This window comes from Octopus sinensis, linkage group LG6 (genome assembly GCF_006345805.1).
Source record: "Octopus sinensis linkage group LG6, ASM634580v1, whole genome shotgun sequence".
Classification (NCBI taxonomy): domain Eukaryota; kingdom Metazoa; phylum Mollusca; class Cephalopoda; order Octopoda; family Octopodidae; genus Octopus; species Octopus sinensis.
This window is the reverse complement of record NC_043002.1, coordinates 56728840-56751523: the sequence shown is the minus strand read 5'-3', so window position 1 is coordinate 56751523 and position 22684 is coordinate 56728840. Positions and strand designations below refer to the sequence as shown.

Sequence of the window (22684 nt, the reverse complement as noted above, 5' to 3'; positions counted from 1 at the left end):
ATAATAATAATAATAATAATAATAATAATAATTTCACATTGAAAAAGAGTCACAAAAGAAAACCTTGTAACACACACAGGCACAAATACACTATAATACATAATGTTTTTAGTTAAAGCAGCAATTCTCAAAACCCTTTTTTGCCCATGGACTCCTTTGTTTCTTATTCTACTCTACTGGACCCTCATAGCCATTTGATATTTAAATAAAATCCTATTATATTTTTAGAATTAAATATTAATAGGAATTGTATTTTTAAAAAATTGTTAGAATACGGTTAAAATAACATAGCCAATTTATGTCACATAAATTTCAACAACAAAATTGCATCTGGACTCCCAAGAGTCTTTATGGATCCTGATTGAGGACTACTGTGTTAAGGTATAAAATGACAATGTTTAAGAATAATAATAATACTCTTTTCTACTATAGGCACAATGCCTGAATTTTGTGGGGAGGGAGACAATCGATCACAACAACCCTAGTACTCAACTGGTACTTAATTTATCGACCCTGAAAGGATGAAAGACAAAGTCGACCTCAGAATGTAAAGATGGACGAAATACTGCTAAGCATTTCGCCCAATGTGCTAACAATTCTGCCAGCTTGCTGCCAATGATGATAATCCTTTCTACTGGGAGCACAAGGCCTCAAATTTGGGAGAAGGGGTTAAGTTGATTACACCGACCCCAGTACGTAACTAGTACTTATTTAATTGACCCTGAAAGAATGAAAGGCAAAGTCGACCTCAGTGGAATTTTAACTCAGAACGTAGCAGCAGACGAAATACCACAAAGCATTTCGCCCGGCATGCTAACAATTCTGCCAGCTTGCTGCCTTAATAATAATAGTAATAGAGGTGGGTTAATGAATACCATTGCTACCAGTACTTGAATGGTACTCTATTTCATCAACCCCAGAGATGAATGGCAAAGTTGACCTCAGCAGGATTTGAACTCAGAATGTAAAAGAGCCAGAAGAAATGCATCTAAGCATTCATTCCAATGTACTAACAATTCTGCCAAAATTCACTAATAATTTCAGAAAGAGCTAGTCAAGAAGATAATGTGTGTTTCTTTAAATTATCTATCTACACATTCAGTTTTGTTCACAGGTAGGGTGTACAATCTACAGGTTTTCTTTTTCGTCAGCATCTACTGGCTTGTATGTAGTTGGCAATTGAAATATTTAGAACATTGGCATTCATAGCGAAAAAATATATATATATATAAAAAAAAAAGACGGTAGGAGAATTATTTTAGAGACTAAATATGAATGAAGATGAGCATATAGCTATTTCAACTGTTTCTAAACAACATAGGATTAGAATATTAGAAATCAGCTAACCCCAACCGTATTTACTTGAATATTAGTTGCATATTTTGTATTTATTTTTACTGAAAAAATTGGGGTGCAACTTTATACATGGAGCAAAGCTAAAACTATGATGGAAAAAAAAAAAGAATTTGTACCAAGATATAGCACTAAATGAGGGGTGCAACTTATACACAAGCAAATATGGTTTACACATGCACACATCCATTCATGAAGACCTCCACTCCACTCATATGCATATATTCTAAAAATTTGATGGAACAGAAATTATTGCAGGTTTTAGCCAGTCAGATGAAATTATAAAGCACAATCCAGGAGACAAGTGTCTGCGAGAATTCAAATGGTAACCCAAATTACAATTTCAAACTAAGAGGAAAAGAATTAATGCTTTTGTTACCAAACTCCTGTTGAAATAAACTGCCTTTGTTTCAAATAATTTGGAAAATAAAGAATTTAGGAAAAAAATAAAAAATATTTTACATTATTTTACAAACAATTAATAATTTTTATTATTAATTGTTTACAAAATAACATGAAATTTTAGTGGAATGTTTTAATTTAGATCACAAAGTTTGTACCATTGAACCAGGGTTGGCCTAAAGCAGGTTGGTATTAAAAGGGTCAGAGGAACAATAGAAGCAGCCAAAATTGGTGAAAAGTCACCAATGTCAACAAAAACAGTCATGAGGGAAAACAAACTTAAAATAAAAATGTTTTTTGTTGTTTCTCTAATAATGAGATAAATTCCATTTAGTTAAGGTGTGAAGATCCTTAATGCTGAGGATCATATATATATATATATAAATGAGCAGTTAACAGTATAATGCTAATTTAAGTATTATGTTTTGTCTTAAACACTAGCTGCAATTAAACTTGCCTTCATTTGTTTATAGTTCACTGGCTTATTGATTATTAACTTAAAGTTGAATACACCCAAAAATAACATAAAAGATTTTGCAAAAATTGTTGCAAGGTCAAAACAAGAGACCACATTTCCTGCAGAAATTTATCAAACTTTCATAATGCAAAAACTACAATATAAAAAATATCATAATATGTACATTTGGTATTAAGTATAAAGTGAATCTTCACCAGATTAATGCATTAAGGTTTATATATTTGGGCCTGATGAAGCCTTCCGGCTTCACAGACCCCAGTTAAACCGTCCAACCCATGCTAGCATGGAAAACGGACGCTATGATGATGATGATGATGATATATATATGTATATTATATATATTATATATATATATATATATATATATATTTATACTTTTATATGTATATTTTTAAAAGGTTGAATGCAAGTTCGTCCTTCTTACTGGAGTAATTTCAAAAGATGTCTAATGCTGTTTCTTCATACATTACTTTCGAATTTACTAGTGTAAATTAGGGGGGTAGATAGGAAAACTTATATATATATAGCTGAGTGGTTAAGAAGCCTGCTTCCAAACCATTTCATCCTGGGTATAGTCCCACTGTACAGTACCTTGAGCAGGTGTCCTCAGCTATAGACCTGGATCGACCAAAAGCCCTGTGAGTGGATTTGGTTGACAGAAACTGAAAGAAAACGTGTGCGTGTGTGCATGTGGGTGTCTTCTTGTTGCAGTGTTAAAAAGTAGTGTCCTTCATTTCCAATCTGCCATGAAAACATATCCAGCTTTGGGGAAATATTATTTTACTTGGAAACGGGTGACAGATGGTGACAAGAAGGGCATCCAGCAGCAGAAATGTTTCTGACCAAAGCCAGCATGGAAAAGCAGACATTAAAAACAACACACACACACACACATTTGCAAAATTAAAGTGTTTAGTTGCCAGTGTCTACTGGTTTAAGCTGAACATATTTGAGGCACAATATAAAAAAAAAATTTAATTAATGCATATGCTACTGATCTGTGGCATATTTTAATATATGCATAAAAACTATGTCCAAACGTAACTTCCTTTAGCAACTAGCGATTTTATGAATGAATTGCAGTTTTCTTTCCTTGGTGGTTTGCATATCAAAAATAGCTTCTCTTAAAACGGTATTTGATACACACACACATACATGCATTTATGATTAAATAGCATGATTAGGAATTTTATAAACATACTGAATATTGTATGCGGGGGGGGGGGCATGCGCACGCACACACACACACACTCACTCACATGTGGATGAATGTATACACATACACACATTTACTCTTTCTTTACTGCGAGGTGACTCTTACTGTTTTGTTCTAAGGGAATTCCCCTGGAATGCAACAAAACTCACCAATCATTAAATATATTAATATACCTTCTTCTGCTTGATGTAACCCCCCCCCACCATCCACCACCATTTTATTGCTTTTTCTTTCCGTTTCAAATGCAATCGCCAAATACAAATTGTGTGTATACACATCTTCACATGAGTGCATGTGTATACCAATATACTCCAGAATATATTGGTATCTCTAAACATTCTATCAAATATCTATATTTTATCCGTATAATTTTCACCTATAAAAGAGATAAGTCTTAAACTTAATGTCTATCCTTATCAAGGATAAGGATAGACATTAAGCTATTTTTAACCTGGAGCCGTTGAAATAAAAAGAAAAAGCCAGTCTCTTGTTCATTCATTTAAATATATTAAGACTAGGGTGTCTTTTTTTTTTTTTTTTTCAAAAACGGTGAAACTAAGAGTGTGTGTTTAAAGATTAGAAATAATTTTATTCTACAGATGCTAAGACTAATTTCAAATCATGTAATTAATATCAATTGTGTGATTTCTTGTGGAAGATCTTGATAAACACCAATAAAAAGGTAAGTAGGAGAGTTTTATAACAAACCTAGACAACTGCTCTTAACTAGTGGAGTTTATCAACTTAACATTAAAAATCTTAAGTGCTCGTCCTCACTTTAGCAATGTAAACCCAGATAAGTTAATATCACAAGCCTCATGATTACATAGGTTTACCAAACTTTACAAGTAAAACCAGGAATCTGCGTACTAATATACAGTATCTGATTATTAGAAATAATTACTACTAATTAATAATAATAAGGGAAGTTTGCCAAATACCCTTGTTAAACCGATCAACTTGTTGCATAATGTTTATTCGTTTTAAAGGAGTTCCCTTCAATGTCTGCGAGATACGATGCAGCCCGCCAGTCTGGCTGGAGGCCGTGGATGTTGTTGGAAGAATATTACATTACATTGAGATTTGCAGACGTTTCTTTTCTCAGTTCTAGACTATCAGAAATTCAACTTACTCAGACCCAACAACCACTTCAATTTCCGTCCTTATACTCTGAGTAATAACATCTGTAATCAAATCACCAGTTAGTTCAAATGTTTGGAATAATTTCTCGAATGCATCGTACAGAATGCGTGAAAAAACATCATAACTATTAGTGCGACCAATCGGTTCTTTTTCTTTATATATATATATATATATGAATGTGACTGAGCTCTCATAAAATATAAAAACCAGTGAGGCAACTAAGGAGTTTAAAGAAGACATCCATCACCGATTAATTTTCGGATTAATTAAAAATATAAATAAATAAATACAATGATCGGTATTCACTTCAAATGAAATAAATGGGTTATATGTTGACATTGAAATAAGCATTGGTAAAGTATTCAATTTCATGTTTCAATCAGTTAATTGAAAAATAATAAAACGACGTCCAAACACTGATTTATATTTACAACAAATAAATCGAGATATTGACCGAATTTCTCACAGTAATTCTCTCACCATAAAAATTAGATGTTTCATTTTATATTCAAAACCGATTCTCATTGAAAAAAGAGAAAAATAGATTTACAGAATGAATAATTAGATAATTCAATGAAAATTAATCAAAATAATTAACCTAAAAATGTGAATTAGGTCCCCCTAATACGTAAGAAACGAGTAAAATAGATAGGATAGAAAAGGGTGCAGTCATGACTGGTGTGTATAAATATATTAAATGTAGCGGGGATTGCAGTTGAGATCCGTCGAAAAATTTGATGTAAATCAACTTGCAGACAAACACGAACATGTAAATATAATGAGAGCAGTGTCTGAATTATTTAAGACTTAATAACAGTCCATTTTAAAACAATACAAAGCTCTATGTTATAATAACAACAGCATATAACCATTAGTGGAGAAGAGATTTAGTCTTTTCCATCACCAATAACACTATCATCGATCGTTATAGATACATAGACATGTGTTTCCATTTCAAAGAAAGCCCGAAGAAATAACGGCAGATTAAATAAAATGCCTTTTTCCTAACCAGAACGACGACGGCGATGGTTGCCATCGTGATAAAATATTTTTTAAAGAAATTAAGCTTTAAAAAGCAACCATAAATAAATTTTACAAAAATACGTTTGAAGTGTTGGAGATAAAAAGTGAAAGGAGAGAGAAAAAATAAAATAAGTGAAAAAATTTCAAGTAAGGGCGAGTGGTCATTATGTTGATGGCATTTAATTGAATTTTCACAACACAGTGCCCTCCATTATTACATGACGATGTACGCGTGTGTGTGTATGTGTGTGTGTGCGTGTGTGTTTGTGCGTGTGCGCGGGCGCGCGTGTGTATGTGTGTGTATACCTTTGTAGACACATGTCAGCATGCAATTTACATATATTCACACACGCATGCGTAACGGTTGCTACCAATGTCTGCTCGTATTTCTAGTCCGATACAACAAATCACTATCGCTTTTGATTGTGGATATGTTTGTATGAATATGTGCCTGGTTGTGTGTGTGTACATGTGTGTGTGCGTGCGTGCGTGTTCGTGGCCTAAAGAAATGAATTAAAAAGATCGACAATTGGAAGTCTGAACCATCCCTTACAACCACTCGCTTTGTATTCGTTGTAGATTCAACTAAACAACAACACCAACACCAACAATAATAAAAGACATTTTTTGTTGATTAAAAAAATTAATAAAAATATTTAGCATAATACTAATAAATGTGTGACCCGCGTAATATGATGACGGGTAGTAGTGGTAGTAGTAACAGCAGTAGTAGTAGTAGTAGTAGTTGACAAATAAACGCGAAAGCCAGCACTACCTACCTCATAGTAGTAACTAAGACTAGAGAAAGAACTCCGTATAGCAGCAGTAATAATAATAACAGTAGTGATAGTAGTAGTATAAATAGTAGTGTGGGAATTAGGGCTTGTAGTAGCAGTAGTAGTAGTTGTAAAGATTATTATCCTGACGGGGTTAACACAGAGAGGTGATAGTGATGAAAATAAATCCAGTTGAGTAATAGCAGCAAGCTAATGAAGATGACAACAGCTCATCAGATGTAGTAACGCCTGAGCCATTATCATTTCTCTTGGTAACATCACGATTGTCGACATGGACAGCAAAGGACACATCCCTGGAGCAGTGAGTGTTCCAGATCCAGCAGCAGCAGTAGTAGTAGTAGCAGTAATAACAGTATTATTAACAATGTTGTAGTAGGGGTGGTGGTGGTGGTTTGGAAGTGTTGGTGTTGTTGTTCGTCTTTGATGTTGATGGTGTTGAGCAAGGTAGGGAGAACAATCGAGTAACAACGAATGACCACCGAAGCTGCACAAAACCCAACGAACAGGCGATGTGCATTGCTATGTGAATGATTGCTTGGACTTAACAAAAATATTTCTGGCAAGGTACACACGGTTCCAAAATAATAAACAATAATCGGAATAAAGAAATAATATATTTATGTAATATATAAATATTATTATGTTGTTGTTGTTTTTTTTTTAAAAAAAGGGAGTAAAAAAAAAAAAGGAAAAGGCATTTACCACATGCTGCTGCTTGTGGTGGTGCTCTCCTACTGCAGCACATCAGCAAAAGCAATCCGCCATGTTTGAGTGAAACTAGTAGTAGTAGTAGCAGTAGTGATGGTAGTAGTAGTAGTAGTAGTAGTAGTATTTGAGGTGGTGGTGGTAGTAGTAATAATAAGAACAGAGCCAAAGCGACTGACAGCCTAGTGTCAATCATTAACGCTAATACTAACAACAACAATAATAATAATGATTGCAGCAGATCTGGTAATAAGAGCAGTTACATACATACATAAGCACTGACAAACAGAACAAGGAACCTCCCCCACTCACACTGCCTCGCTTTCTCTTTCTTCTCTCTCTCTCTCTCTATCCTTCCCCCTCTCTCTCTCACTCTTTCTTTCTCCCTCATCGAAACCGACCTGTCATCGTCGGTTCGTGCAGCTGCATGTTGTACATCCTGGCAGCTGTAGCAAGTTCAAATGGTCGGACTAGTTTTTATTGGAGCTGGTGGTGGTGGTGGTGGGGAAGGAAAAACCAGAAGACGTCTATTGTTATAGTAGTAACAGTAGTAGCGGCTGTAGTAGTTGTAGTAACAGCAGCAGCAGGTCATTAAAACCTTCTCGTAAACAACAAGCTTTTCTCTCTCTCTCTCTCTAATCGTGAGATCTGAACAGTAGTTTAGTTTTTAAATACAGTTTACAAATGGCAGATACTCGCTTTTAATGCCTACGGTGGTTTCCTTTGCACGCCAGTTGGAGAAATGGTTTGATTACTGTCTTCTTGTTATAAGTGACTGATAACATATTTAACATGTATATTATATTAGAAGAGAGAGTAAGATCTCTTGATATTCCGTCAACACTGCCACTCTCTCAGGCTCTACTAATCTGTCAAAATTCTTGCCGTAATATATATATATATGTATATATATATATTATAACAATTACAGAAATACACTCGAACCAACAAATCAGAAATTCTACCTCTATTTTTCTCTATTTTCTTCAATCTATATATTTCCCGGGAGATACGTATCTGATAAAACGGCTAAGCAAAATTCATTTAAAGAAATATAGCAAACAGAAGTTTTCTACCGCTACCATTCTCTCTGTTTTCTTTCTCCTTTTAATTTAGAATAATTTTTGACCGGCCACCTGCTTGGTAGCAAGGTTGTGAAGCAAAATCTCTTGATTAGTTCATCCTTTAAGTCTTGAGGTCTCGCAGATTTCTACGGTTCCAGATATCGCGATCATTACGAATTAAGGATTTGCGTTCTCTCTTTAAGAACCGAAGTTTAGCCATACTTTGCTCCAGATGGGCTGGTACATATCAGGCATGCATGTATCTGCTAGTGTTGATTGCCGGACAAAAAAAAAAATATATCACAGAGGTTAATATTTTTATTTTGGTCGAATCAATCATTCCCTTCTTAGACTGAATTTTGCATGTGAAGTGCACAGGGTCTTCAGCCGATACACAGAAGTGTTTGTGGTGTGTAAACACGCGCGCGCGCGCATGCGAAAATATGGTGAAATACCTCTATTATTGCGCTTGCGAATATTGCGCACATGAATCTCATTTACTGCGCTGTCCAGCGCGCACACACGCACACACACCTGTTTGCAAGCAGTCCAATGAAAATGTGAAGAAAGCTAAGTGGAAACTAACGAAACAGCCACCTACCCCACTCCCAGGGATACATATTAGGATTTGGGGGGAGGGGTAAGACGGAAGTGTGGATGATATATTGCAGTAACCAAATATCCCGCCTAATTGGAAAACAAAACAGTTATTTAAAATGGTGGTTCTATTGATGAAATGGATTGTGGTTTACATAACAGACGGCGAAAAAAAAATTAAGATTTGCTCAATCTAAATTTAGAGGGTCGTGGCATTCATAAGTCGATGTAGTTTGTTTACACCTGGGAATGTGTAGAACAGAACGAAGGTAAATTGCTTTGATTTGCATGAAATGGAGGCCTCAATGACATTTTAAATTCAGAGCTGCAACATGCATAAATAGGATGAGAGAGACCATCAAGAAAGAAAAACATAACAACACTGAGATGCAATCGAAAGAATTTGCAATTAAAGAACTCCACGTTATTTTTAGAATTTCTAAAGATAAGGAAGCACATGACAATGGATGTAGATAAAGGCAAAAGAAGGTTAGTTGGAGCGGCGGAGTGATGAGTTACAAAATCTTCATTGTTATATTTGAGCACAAAAGGTGCCGAGGTCAGTTTTGCCTTTAATCGTTTTGGGATCGATAATAAAATAAAGTTCCAGTCATACACCAAGGCTGAAGCAATGTTCCGATCAGGCAACATGGATGTGAAGGAGATTATATTAGATGGCAGAGAGAGATCTATAGAAGGTGCAGAAAACAAAATCAAATAAGATTTTTACATTATTTCTTAGAAAATAGAATATATATATATAATCATTCTCTTTGTTTTTTATTTATTTATTTTGCATATGCTCTTAACGGCAACAAAGAGATTTCATTACATCCAGTTTTGCATTTATGATTTCCATAGAATTTTCAATTTTCTTTCCCCGAGTAATTTCGGAAGACTAAAAATTTATTTTATATATCATTTTTTGCTTTTCTAGAGATCAGAATATATCTATTTATATGTTAATAAATATTAATGTTCAGGTGTTTGGCCAGCCCACATTATGCGAAATAAAGGGCTATTACTCCTATGCGTGCGTTTGAGTTGTTACGTGTATACATATGTACATGCTTTATACACGTGTGCGCGCATACACACACACATACAAAAAGATAGATTTGGTACACTCTGTAAAGCGGTTGATGTTAGGAAGGGTACCCAGCTATAGAAAACACTGCCAATGAAGACACTGAAGCTTGATGCTGTTCCCCAACTTATTGGATCCTGCAAAACCATTCCATCAGCACAGAAGGAAGATATTAAATGGTGAAGATATATATATTTCCTTCCGGTCTTTCAAAATGTGACCTCGTGTGTACCGTTGGCGATTTTTTTCCCTCTGTCTTCCCTTCTCTGGATCTTTCCTTCTCCTGTTTCCGACGAAGAGATCCGCCCGAAACGTTAAACCCTCCTTCTCTCCTGAGCATCCAATAATACTACATTTGATCCACGTCCTCGCGTTGTTGTGTTTTTTTTTTTTGTGCTTTCTTGTTTGGATTAACTTTATATATATGTATATATATATATATATATATTATATATATATATATATATATATATATATATATATATATATATATATATATATATACATACACACAGAGTGATTCAAAAGTCTCCAACAGGAAAAATTTTTGTTTTTTTTAATAGGAAACAGTTTATTAAATCCCCTAATCTGACCCCTCCTGATTTCTGTCTTTGAAAGGCATGGTGTATCGCAGAAAGATAAAAGACAAATCATTTGAAGGAACGTATCACCAACTCATTTGTACACATACCACCAGACGTGCTATTACAAGTTCACAATGGGTGGGATAAACGTATTGCAATGTGTATTCAAAACAATGGTAACCATATAGAGCCTGTTGTATGGCGACTTTTGAATCATCCTGTATATACACATAAATACATGTTCGTCCTTGAGTACGATGAGGACAATCTAGTCCTCCTTAGGGATGAGTGGTAACTTTAAAATGAAGGGTTGCACACCACCAACCTCACTCTCTTGTCTGTGACCAGTGCCAAGACCAGGTCAAGGCAACTGGGGATGGGGATGGAGACAGTGGATGACCAAGATGTCTTATTTGCCTTTCTTTGTTCTCTCTACAATGCACTGCTGCAGCCAAACTTCCCTTCAGTTGAACCATGTTGGTTTCTACATGATAGTCTTCACAGGCAGGTAGGCAGGCCTTAATGTGCTAGTTGACCTATACCTGGGACTTTGATAGGTGCTACTACTTTGGTTTGGACAAGACCTGAGAATGGTAGTGGCTGGGATGTTGTGTCACACTCATCAAAACCTTGGAAATCCTAAACCAGGGCCCCATGTGTGTGCGTGCTCATGCACGCCTAACTTTACTTGCTCCAACCAGAGGTTGTGGCCATGCTGGAGCACCATCACTGGTATGATTATTTAGTCTAGTCCATCTCATATCCATGGTCACTTTTCCTTGTTTGGTTTTGGTGAATGACCCTGACAGCATCATTGTTATGCTGTCAATGAAACAGTTTAGAGCCAAGAGCCAGGTTATAAATGAAATTGGTAGTTGCGAAACAGTAAACTTAATGATGTTTAAGATAGGTATTTTTTCTTCCCCCAACCCCATTATTCTTTACAAAACAGTTAGCTAAATGTTTATTTAGATGGGTTTTACTTTATCTTCAGCTTCTATTAAAAAAAATAAGAAAGAAAATATTATCTTATCTAATAAACGTAGATGCCTAGTCTTCAATGTAAAAACAAGTGACTATTGCAAATGGAAGAACTGGCTTGAACTGAGTGGGTGGGGACAATATGGCAAGGTTATAAAGTGGTTACAACCTTCATTCCTTTAGTAACATATAAATAAATGCAAGAAAAAGCGGGGACAGGGCACTACAGGGCATGTAAGCAGTGCATCCAGTGGGAGGAGGAAAATGTAACGATATTTCAAATGACTACAAGTAAAACCAACTTTTGAAAGATCAACAGATAACTTATATGACTATGTCCTGATATGAATTAGAGAAGCAGAGTTTTTTTTTTTTTTTTGTTTATCTAAAAAAGACTACAATATGCTAAATATGTCAGAAGCGCAGCAGTGTCAGGCATGTTAAGTTGGTAATTGGAAGGAGAAAAACTGTAAAAGCCAGAGAGGATTAAGAGAAATATGATCTGCTAAATGTAGGAAGTGAATGAGAAAGAGACTTAAGTTTGAAGAAGGAAGATAATGTGGCTGGCAATAAGACAGCACAAGCTGATTATAAGACATTCAAGATATATGAAGAACATGTGAGGGCGACAAAGTGAAATGAGTGACATTACAATTAGTTGATGACAATGCAGGCAGTAATACTTGAAATAAGTCATAGATCAAGGCAGTCAGGATTGACCTAAGAGAGTTAAGAGTTAACAGATCAAACAGGAGGAGGAGTAACAACAAAGAAGAGTGTTGGAAAGTTATGTGAAAAATCTCTGTTTATGACAACATTAGTCTGGAGTTTTCTTTCTTTCTCTCTATTCTTTTCTTTCAAGAAGTGAGTCGCCATGTGATCTCTGATGATTCCTTAACATAAGATATCCAATATTAGAGGCAAGAGTTTATCTGGGATAGTTTCACTATATAGTTATGTCATAATACCTCTTCAAATAAACAAGGCAATAAACTCTTAGGTACAAAGTATTTTAGCATGACAGCGAGAGTATATTCCATTCTACTATGTCAGGACTACTAAGTTTCATAAAAAATTTTTTTAAATGATAATTAAGAGACAGTGTAAAATTAAAGCATTAAATAGTTTTATGTTTAAGGCGTCTCAACTATATAATAGTTATGGCTCTTACCTCTCCTGATAACACACCAGCCATGGCAGGTGTTAATAATATATGAATCTTTTAAAGTTGATTGAAGAATATTATTATTATCACAATGATTTTATCAGTTTAATAACTATCAATTGTTGAATCCAAATGGACAAGATAAGCTAGACCAAACAAAGCTAACATTTATAATAGATATTTTTACATTTGGATATCTCCAGGCACAAGCATCTGATATCCATCTGGCTAAAAAGTGTCAGCCAGCAGAAAAGTACCCAAGAATCATGGACCTGGATGTAGCTCAACCTCCTTAGAATGTAGGAAGTTAAAGGCTGAAACACTTGTCTGAGTTGGTGATTCTCCTCTGAAGACCTTCTGTCGATCAGCTCTCGAGAATTTCTTATCACTTCTTAACATTTGATAAATTATGGAATGGCTACCAACAAAATATAGATCCAACAGTTTTTACCTATGTGAGGTGGCTGAGTGGTTAAAAACCCTGATTCCCAACCATGTGGTCTCAGGCTCTGTCCAACTGTGCAGCACCTTGCGCAAGTGTCTTCTACAATATTCCCAGGCCAACCAAAGCCTTGTAATTGAATTCAGTAGACAGAAACTGAAAGAAGCCTGTTGTGAGTGTGTGCGTGTGTGCGCGCATACATACATGCAGGCATGAGCCCTTCACTTGACATTAAAGTTGTAAACAAAAGGCATTGTCATATAAGTGACATTATTTGTTTTCAATCTTTTGTGGAAAAACATGTCTAGCCATGGAGAAAACATTAATTTGCTTGGAAATGGGTAAGGGTTGGCAACTGGAAGGGCATCCTAAACAAATTTCATCTGACCCATGTAAGCATGGCAGAATGTATGTTAAATGATGATGATTTCAAAAACCCAATGAAAACAGAAGAATTTCTACTGAATTCAATACTATTAGTTCATGATTGCAATTTTAATGCTAGAAAATGGCTGGGGGAAAGATTTGTCATTTGTAAAAGATATCTTTATACCTGGAATATGCTCAAACATTATCAGGGTCATACAAATGGAAAATATAACATTGAACAGTAACAGCAGACAGGTTAGTTCTTTGGAACAAGTTCTATCTATCACAGAATCGTATCAAATACCTAACACATCTATGACAGTTTCTGGAATTTAAATGGTAAAAATTGAATGATTCATCCATCCATCCCTTTTCTCTGCCCACTTACTATTCCTGAGAGAGTCATTGGGTTAGAGTCCTAAGGCACCTCTTCCATAGAGTCCTATCAGAAGCAACCATCATTACACTTTCCTGCTGGATTCTCAAGTTCGACCAACTGAGACCATACTGACCACAGATATTATGCAACCATCTCATTCTTAGTCTACTCCCAGATCTCTTGCTGGTTGGCTCAGCTTGAAGAATCAGTGGTTTTGCAATTCTTTCTTGTGATATTCTAATTACATGTCCATAGTACTGGAACCATGACATTTCAAGGATCTGCAGCAATAAATGCTAAAACACAAGAAATCTGCTTGATCCATGACAGCGCAAAACTACCTTCGTGCAGCCCGCCAGCTAAAACTGCTGTCTGTTGAAAATGTAGCTATTGGTGTCTACAACATTTCTACTCTATTTTCTTTAGTCAGTATTCAATCTCAATATATTACTCTGACAATGATATATTTTGATACTTGGTTCCTTATATCTTTGGCAATAATGAAAATTAATGTCAAGGTAAATGAAATTCTTCATGGGGTGGAGTGGGGGGAGTACTGTTTCCATAATTTTGAGCTAACAGCATGAACGAATGAGTTTTACATTTGCAAAATAAAAGATTCTATAAATATGTACAACTTTCTTAAGTTCTACAATTTAGTGCATCATCACCATCATCATTTAACATCTATAAGTGGCTGAGAGTGGGTGGTGGGGGTTGTTAAACTTGCTTAAAATTTCACCCCAAGTTGTAAACCTTTTTGCAAACAAACCTTGCCAATAGAATAGAAGATCAAGATAGGGGCACAGGCATGGGAGTGTGGTTAAGAAGTTAGCTTTTAAACGACATGGTTTCTGGTTCAGTCCACTGCATGGTACCTTGGGTACCAGGCCAATCAAAGCTTTGAAACTGAAAGACACCCACTGTGTGCATGTTTCCTTGTCTTGATACTGTATGAGAGTTAAAATTCAATGTATCCAAGAAGTGCCATTCACTATATCTGGCCATGAGGAAATATTACTTTGCTTGGAAAGAGGTATGGGTTGTTGACAGGAAGGACATCTGGCTGTAGAAAATACACTTCAATAAACTTCATCCAACTTGTACAAGCATAGAAAAAGTGGACGTTCAAAAGATGATGAAATTCACAAAAACAAGTATAAAACACTGTGGCATTCACAGATTTTGGTTGTTATTGGCAAGTCCAGTTAAAAAAATAAAACTCATCTGTGTAGATAATTATTCTACAGAGTTTGAAGCTTCCCTAATTCCCCATAGAAGATGATCTGCTTCATCCTTTATCCAAATATAAAATATTGTAGCAAAACTAGTGATCTAAGTAACCCTTATTATATCAAGTTTGTATAAAACCTGTGAAAAACCATAACAACTTTCCAAAGCAGCTGGGAGTTTCTATCAATACATCACGGAGGCATCAATGAATTTATCAACAAAAGGAAACTTCAAAGGTTCCTATTCATACCCGAATGATTTTTATTTTATTTAATTTTCTTGGTTTGTGGTGGAATAAAATAGGTGCTTGATACCAATATTCTGAATTTCTTTAAAGCATCAAAACATAATTTCTTAGCTTATCTAATCTCACATGAAAAATTACATCCACTTCTGGAATACTTTTGACCTTTCAAAGCGCAATCTACACCTCTAAACAGTAAAGAATTACAACAAGCACTTGGGTTACTATGCCAAATGATACCATTTGTATCATCATCATTTAACATCCATTTTCCATGGTGGCATGTGTTGGATGGTTTGACAGAGTCCAGTGTACAGCAGAGCTACAACAGACACTAATGCCAGCTTTGGCATGGTTTCTTACAGCTGGATGTCCTTTCTAAAGCCAACACTTTAGAGCAGTAGTTCTCAACCAGGGTCCATATAAGATTGGGGGGGGGGGTGTCCGCACAACAAAATAGTAAATTGGGAGTCCACAACAGTATTTTAAGAGCCCCTGAAACATTTTTTTACTTTAGACATATGTATTACAAGATACAGCTAGATTTCTTTCTCTAATATTTTTGTGTGAAAAACAAGACAGGAATTTTGAAAGAAATTTCTATAAAACTAGTTTTTAAACATATAATGGTTGGGGGGTCCCCACCAGAATAAAATAGTAATCAAAGGTGGGGGGGGAATCCACAGATAAAAAATGGTTGAGAACCCCTGCTTTAGAGTGTATTAGGTGCTTTTTGTTTCGAGGCACTAGCATTAGTCACGTTACATAATAACTTGCAAGACAAAGTAAAGAAGCAAAAAAAAGGAGTATATTTGAGAGAGGAACAGGTGGCTTTATGCTAAGTTTCGAAGGCTAAAGTACAAAGGACTCTTTGGAAATTAAGCCATTATTGTGTATTAGTTTCTTGAAATATGAAGATTTATTTGCTTTATTATTATTATTATTAATATATATAGTTAACGGGTTATAGTTATTATCTTAAAGGTAAATGGTAGTGAAATGTTATTCAATTTATATGGTAGCTAGTTTATTTATTTTTACATTTTAGTGTTAGTTAAAATTAATTATGTTAGTAGTTTTGTTTTAATTTAAATATTGGGGGATAATTTTCCCTCCTATTTGAAGATGCTGTAAAATATATCAAATCCATTAAGAATGATATTCAACAGGCTACTGTAGACATTCAATGATGGTTTTCTTTTACTATGGGAACAGATGTTCTTGATGAAACATTATTACAACATGATAAACCTGTAGCATTTTTTTAAGGGTCCTTAATTTGATAGAGGTGCAATGGCAAAGACTAATCACATTGTCAAAAGAGGAGTTTATGCAATTTACAGAAGCATTTCCTCCAGAAATATTCTAGTCAAGTGTCACATCAAAGGTTCGTTTCATTTGTGTTTGACAACAAAACCCATGTAGATGTAATGATAATATGAATGCTTTTTTTTATTTTGGTACAAGGGCAACAACAATTCTGTAGGGGAGAGCAAGATGATTACATCAACCCATGTGCTCAGCTGGTACCTATTTTCTAGAGTTTTGAAAGGAAAGGAAAAAGAAAAAAAAAGAAAGGAAGAAAGGCAAGCAGGCAGGCAAAGTTGACCTGAGTGGCATTTGAACTCAGTATGTAGAGAGTCTGAAGAAATGGTGCTAAGCATTTTATGCATTGCACTTACAATTCTACCAACTTGCTACCTTAATAATAATAATAATGATGATGATTTTAAATTTTGGCACAAGGCCAGCAGTTTTAGAAGAGGTTGATTACATCAGCCTGTGCTCAGTTGGTGCTTAGTTTATTGACCCCTCCCCTACACACAATGTACAGAAGGTGAGTATAAGAGAGAATAGAAAATTGGCGTCAGGAAGTGTGAGTGGATGAGTTCATAGAAGTGCAAGAGGTAGGTAACGGGTGATTAGGAATGAGAGGAGAGGTTAATGAAGCAAATGATAAACAAAGGGCAGCAGTGTGATTGATGTATAAGGGAGAAGACAAAAGAAATCAGTCGGGGGGGGGGGGTCATAAGAAGCAATAAGAAAATGCGTGCAACGGATGTGAAGCAATGATCTCTGCTAATACCATATCTATTTGGTTATAATGCTTCTTCAGAGCCAAAGACATATGGAATGTAAATGCTGGAATCCATGAACTTCAGATGGTCAGTTGCAGTTTTTGTTTATCAATCGTTCAAGAGAGCAATCACCTGCATTAGCTGATATGGAATGTCCAGCACTTACATAAGAAACCAGGAAGGTACAAGCAACACACAATCTCATTTCATACACCTGTCACTTTTACTTAAGTTTTTTAATACTAACCTGTCCAAGACAGCTTTGAATCTAGGATATAAACTTCCTGTTTTAAAGGAATCTAAATTAAAACCTTCCATCAAAATTCTATGTTAATTTATATTTCAAATACCTGATTATTAATGACAAAGCTGTTTTACTAAATTCAATATATAGGGCTAATCAGTTGAAAAACATATTCCTTCAGTGGCAAGTTTAACCCCTTTGGTACCAACCCAGCCAAGGCAGCCCCTGGTTCTAACACATAAACTTCCTGTTTTAAAGAAATCTAAATTTAAACCTTCCACCAAAATGTTAAGTTATGTTGCAAATACCAGTTTGATAATGACAATATTATTTTACTAAATTCTTCTTTACTTTTAAAATTAAATGAAACAAAGGCAATGTGTATTTGGTCAGAAATATGGTAATGGAAGGGTTAAATGAAGAATCTGTGTTCTTCCAAAACTTATTTCCAGTTGGTAAAATGGAAATAAAAAAATGTCTGAAACTTTAGTCATAGAGATCAGTCACTTTTCCAATTAAGAATCTCATCTGTATTCTTCAACTAATTTTTCTGTTACCACCAGCAACTAATCATAAATCTATTTTGACAATTTCAGAAAGTGCTGCCAAACACTTCTGACGCTTTCACCATACTAACTTGATAAATTTGTGGATTTGTAAATCCATTTTGCCAATAATATTCTAAATAAATAAATAAAGAAAGAAAGAATAAGCATTATTTTCATTTTTTGCACTGAATATGAAAGATGTCAGATATTCATCATCCATCAATTTGATGTTTTTTAGGAGGAGAGAAGCTGTCCTCCATTCCACAAAATTTTTTATTTATTTATTTATTTTTTTAACAAACAGCATTATTAGAGGTTGGACATAAACATTTCATTTTCTCTGATTCTGTAACCATCCTCAAAATAGAAATTAAGTAAATCTCTCTCTCACTCTGTAATGTGATCATCTATAAAAGACACAACAGGACAAGAGTGGAAAGAACCAAATGTCTTCTCTTATAGTGTTGTTTGTCAATATATGTAAGTAAAGGAATATACATAGAAATAGATGAATGTAGGTTAAAATAATGTGGATGACTGGTGGTGGTGGTTGCAAAATGGAAGCAGTGTTATAAAAAAAATCGTTGTGGTGGTAATGAAGATGACAAAGATAGAGCTTATGAAAAGAGATAAAATAGCAGGGGTGGTGAGTGGAGGAGTAAATTTCAACCTAAGATAATGGTAACGACAGAAAGGAAGCTGATGCTGGAAACTATGATGATGATGATGATGATGATGACAATGAAGATATTAAATGAAAAGATAGAGGCAATGGCAGTGGCTTTGATGATAAGTCACATATTTGAAACTCAGATAAACTTAATATCTCAAGAGTGTTTGGTAAAGAGTAAATACAGGGCTGTAAGAATCAAAGACAGACACAATGTCGGAGTGAAAAGCAATTATTTGGATTGTGAGAGTTGGAATTAGTAAAAATGCACCTACAACATCTAAATGAGAATTAGTAAAAATGCACCTACAACATCTAAATGAAAATTATTTCCAAAAGAATAATCAAATCAGATGTAAGGGTTTTGCATAAATGAGGATCTGATAGAAGCAATTGTGTTTCTAAGAATAAGACTGAGAAAATATTGGAATTTGGATTGTTAATTTAACCTCTGTTCTAATTAGATATAATGTTTCTTTGATTAATGCTACAGGAATAAACTTTTCAAATACTAATATAATTATAAACAAAAATGAGGGGGTGGGGGATTATGTATCTGATTGAATGTATTTCTTCTAAAATGGTCATTTGTTAAGAAGCTTTTAATTTTGATGTACTTTAGATTTTTGAACTGTTAAAGAAAGAGGCGCCTTTCTGATTTTTATGATCATCATTTAACATCTGCTTTTCCATGCTTGAATGGGTCAGATGGAATTTGTTGAGATGGATTTTCTATGGCAGAATGCTCTTCCTGTCACTAACCCTCACTTGCTTCCAAGCAAAGTAATATTTTCCTCCATGGTCAGGTATGTTTTTCAGGAATATTGGAAACAAATGTCATTTGTATGGCAGTGATACACGTTTGCAACCATCACATGATATCAACACACACACACACACACACACACACACACACACACACACACACGCACGCACGCACGCACGCACGCACGCATGCATTCACACACACTTTTTTCAATTTCCACCTACCAAATCCACTCACATTCCTTTGGTCAGACCAGGAGAGTAGTGGAAGATACTCTTTCCTCTCATAATATTTCTACAGATTATTTTTTTTAAATATTTTTTTCACTTTATGGGCTTTTTGATAAAAATATTTCATGTTTTTTTTTTTATTTCATTACTCTTGTTTTGCGCTAAACTGCTAGTAACTTCTTTAATAAATAATATGGAAAACTACAAGCAGCCAAGCTATATTCTAAACTAACAAATTGAAGTTTAATAGAGACTACACCAAAAGATTTGGCTGTCACTGAATTCGTTAATTAATTAATCTAATCAATTTGACTAAAGTATAGGCAATACTGAAGTTTACTAAAGGCAATATCTAAAGATTTTAGCTTTCACTGTGTTTGTAAATTAAATATATAATCTAATTAAATTTACTAGATACATGAGAACAATTGTAAATATTTGTTTATTATGTGGACAGTAAAAGAGGGACTAACTGAACACCAGTTTCTCGTTTATTATATCCTCGTTAGAAGCTAAATACTTAACGAGAGAGCACAGTGTCTAGTCAATTCCTCCTTTGTTGTCCACAGTGAGGTAGTATAATAAATGGCAATAAAAACTATTTTGTGTATTAAATGAATTTACAAATGTAGTGCTGGCAAAAATCTTTCGGTATACCTATAGTAAACTTTGGTACGAAGAATAAACACTGCTGGCACATTGTTAATTAACATAACTTTAAATGGGTTCAGGTACGAAAAAATAGCTGAATAATTCCTGGTGGCCATATATGTTGTATGATTTCAATCAATATAAGAAATATTTGATTTAGTTTAATTACAGACAGAAATCAGAGTTGATGGTATCATAGTTTGATGAAGGCTCTGTCTACTGATTGTACAATCTTTAGTAAATGCTAAATGAGAGCTTAACATTTTCTTACAAGTTAAGGCAAAATAAGACACCCATTTTTTTCTTTAAGGGATGGAGCAGTACAATTTTTCATAAACAAAATATTGAACAGACTCCAAAACATTACAAATTGATTTTTAATGATTTAAAGTTAATATAAAATGTTGGTTATATTCACAACTTTAATGAAGAGCCCTTCAGACAAGAAACTTTCCAATTATACTTAGAAATCTGTTTAGGAGTAAATTTTGAATTGACATATTTTCAAAGTTCTAAAATTTGTTAAAAGATCAACAGCCTGTTAAGATAACTGATGTTAAAATACAAACACTGGTAAATATCTAATTTCAAAACAAAGAAAAAGCGAGACTTAAATTAGTCAAGCTTATTTTTCAAAATATTTTATAAAGCTTAACAGGACAGTAAAAGTAGTACAGTATGTCTACTAAAGACAGAATGCTATACATATATATATATATATATATATATATATATGCACACATAATATACACACACACGCAGGTGTGACTGAGTGGTAAGAAGCTTGCTTCCCAACCACATGGTTCTGGGTTCTACTATAGCTTTAGACCAACCAAAACCTTGTGAGCAGATTCCATCTACCACAAGGTAGATGGAAACTGAAAGAAGCCTGTCACGTGTGTGTGTGTGTGTGCGTGCTTGTGTATCTGTATTTGTCATGCACCCCCATCGCTTGACAACCGGTGTTGGTGTGTTTATGGTTTTGTAAACTAGCAGCTCAGCAAAAGAGACGGATGGAATAAGTACTAGGCTTAGAAAGAATAAGTCCTGAGGTAAATTTCTTTGACTAAAGGCAGTGCTCCAGCATGGCCACAGTCAAATGACAAAGAGGTAAAAGAATAAAAGAATATATACATATATATATATATATATATATATATATATATAATATATATATATATATATATAAAATAAAAATTTTTGACTGTCAGAATTAGAGTCAATAATGGTTTTATCTACAGCCAGCAGCTTTATGATGCTCCTATGCATAATCAGTAATACATCTATGATTCTACATACTTTCTTCCATAGTTTTAATTACAATACAACCACTCAACAAGTTCATTATCTCTCCTACAAAAGTTGTTAAAGGAAGGAGAAAAGATATGTTTCCATTCTTATTAAAGGAACTATATTACAAAATAATTAGTCATTTTACTAGTCGTTGTTGTCCTTTGAAACTAGATTCTTTCACACATACTCCCGGACATGGAGCAAGCTCATAGCCAATAGCCATCTTGTATCTGTTCACATGGCCTTTTCTTATAACACCCCTTATTCTCCTCTTCCTTGTCCTTATCACTGATCCCTCCGATAGTGAGCAGTAACATAACAGGATATATTATATAACAATACAAAGTTGATAGTTAAGGAAGTAAGTAATAACAATAATGCTCTTCAAACAAACATTCACAAAGAATGAAAAGAAGTGGCATGGTACGTTTTTTAAAAGCCTTTTCCCCTGTCTCTGAAGGGCTTTTAAGCCTTTAGCATTTAAACCAGCCATATCTGGCACAAATATCTGACCTTGTTTTATGTTCAAACTGGCAAGAGATTTGGCCTCTCGCACCTACCCTACAATGTCATTTTAAAAATAAACAATCACATTATCAAAATCCTTGAAGCTATAAGCTAAAGCATGATTAATTCAAAACCATGTGAATAAATAAATCTTACATTTGACTGAGTAATCTAAAGGGTTCAACCATGGTTGGTGATCAACACCACTTATAAGTTGCTCTCATCTCTCAAATCTTTAATCAAACTCATTTCATGACTAGAAGGTTTGACTTACTAAATCACTATTTCTTTAAAAAGTGATTCCATTCTCCTGTCAACTGCTGCAAAGCCTTTTATTGAAATTCAGAAAGAAGAAGAAGAAATAATAATAATAATAATAATAATAATAATAATAATGGTGGTGGTGGTGGTGGTGGTGACAACAGCAACCACTTC

General features: G+C 34.6%; 1 long non-coding RNA gene across 1 annotated transcript; it reads left to right on the top strand.

Annotated features, from left to right (window-relative positions):
- The first annotated feature begins 2401 nt into the window (after positions 1 to 2401).
- On the top strand, positions 2402 to 18085 carry LOC118763931. Its single transcript, XR_004999701.1, has 4 exons — positions 2402 to 2415; positions 7777 to 7780; positions 16163 to 16392; positions 18075 to 18085. It is a non-coding gene; the product is annotated as an uncharacterized LOC118763931 (long non-coding RNA).
- The last annotated feature ends 4599 nt before the right edge of the window (positions 18086 to 22684 follow it).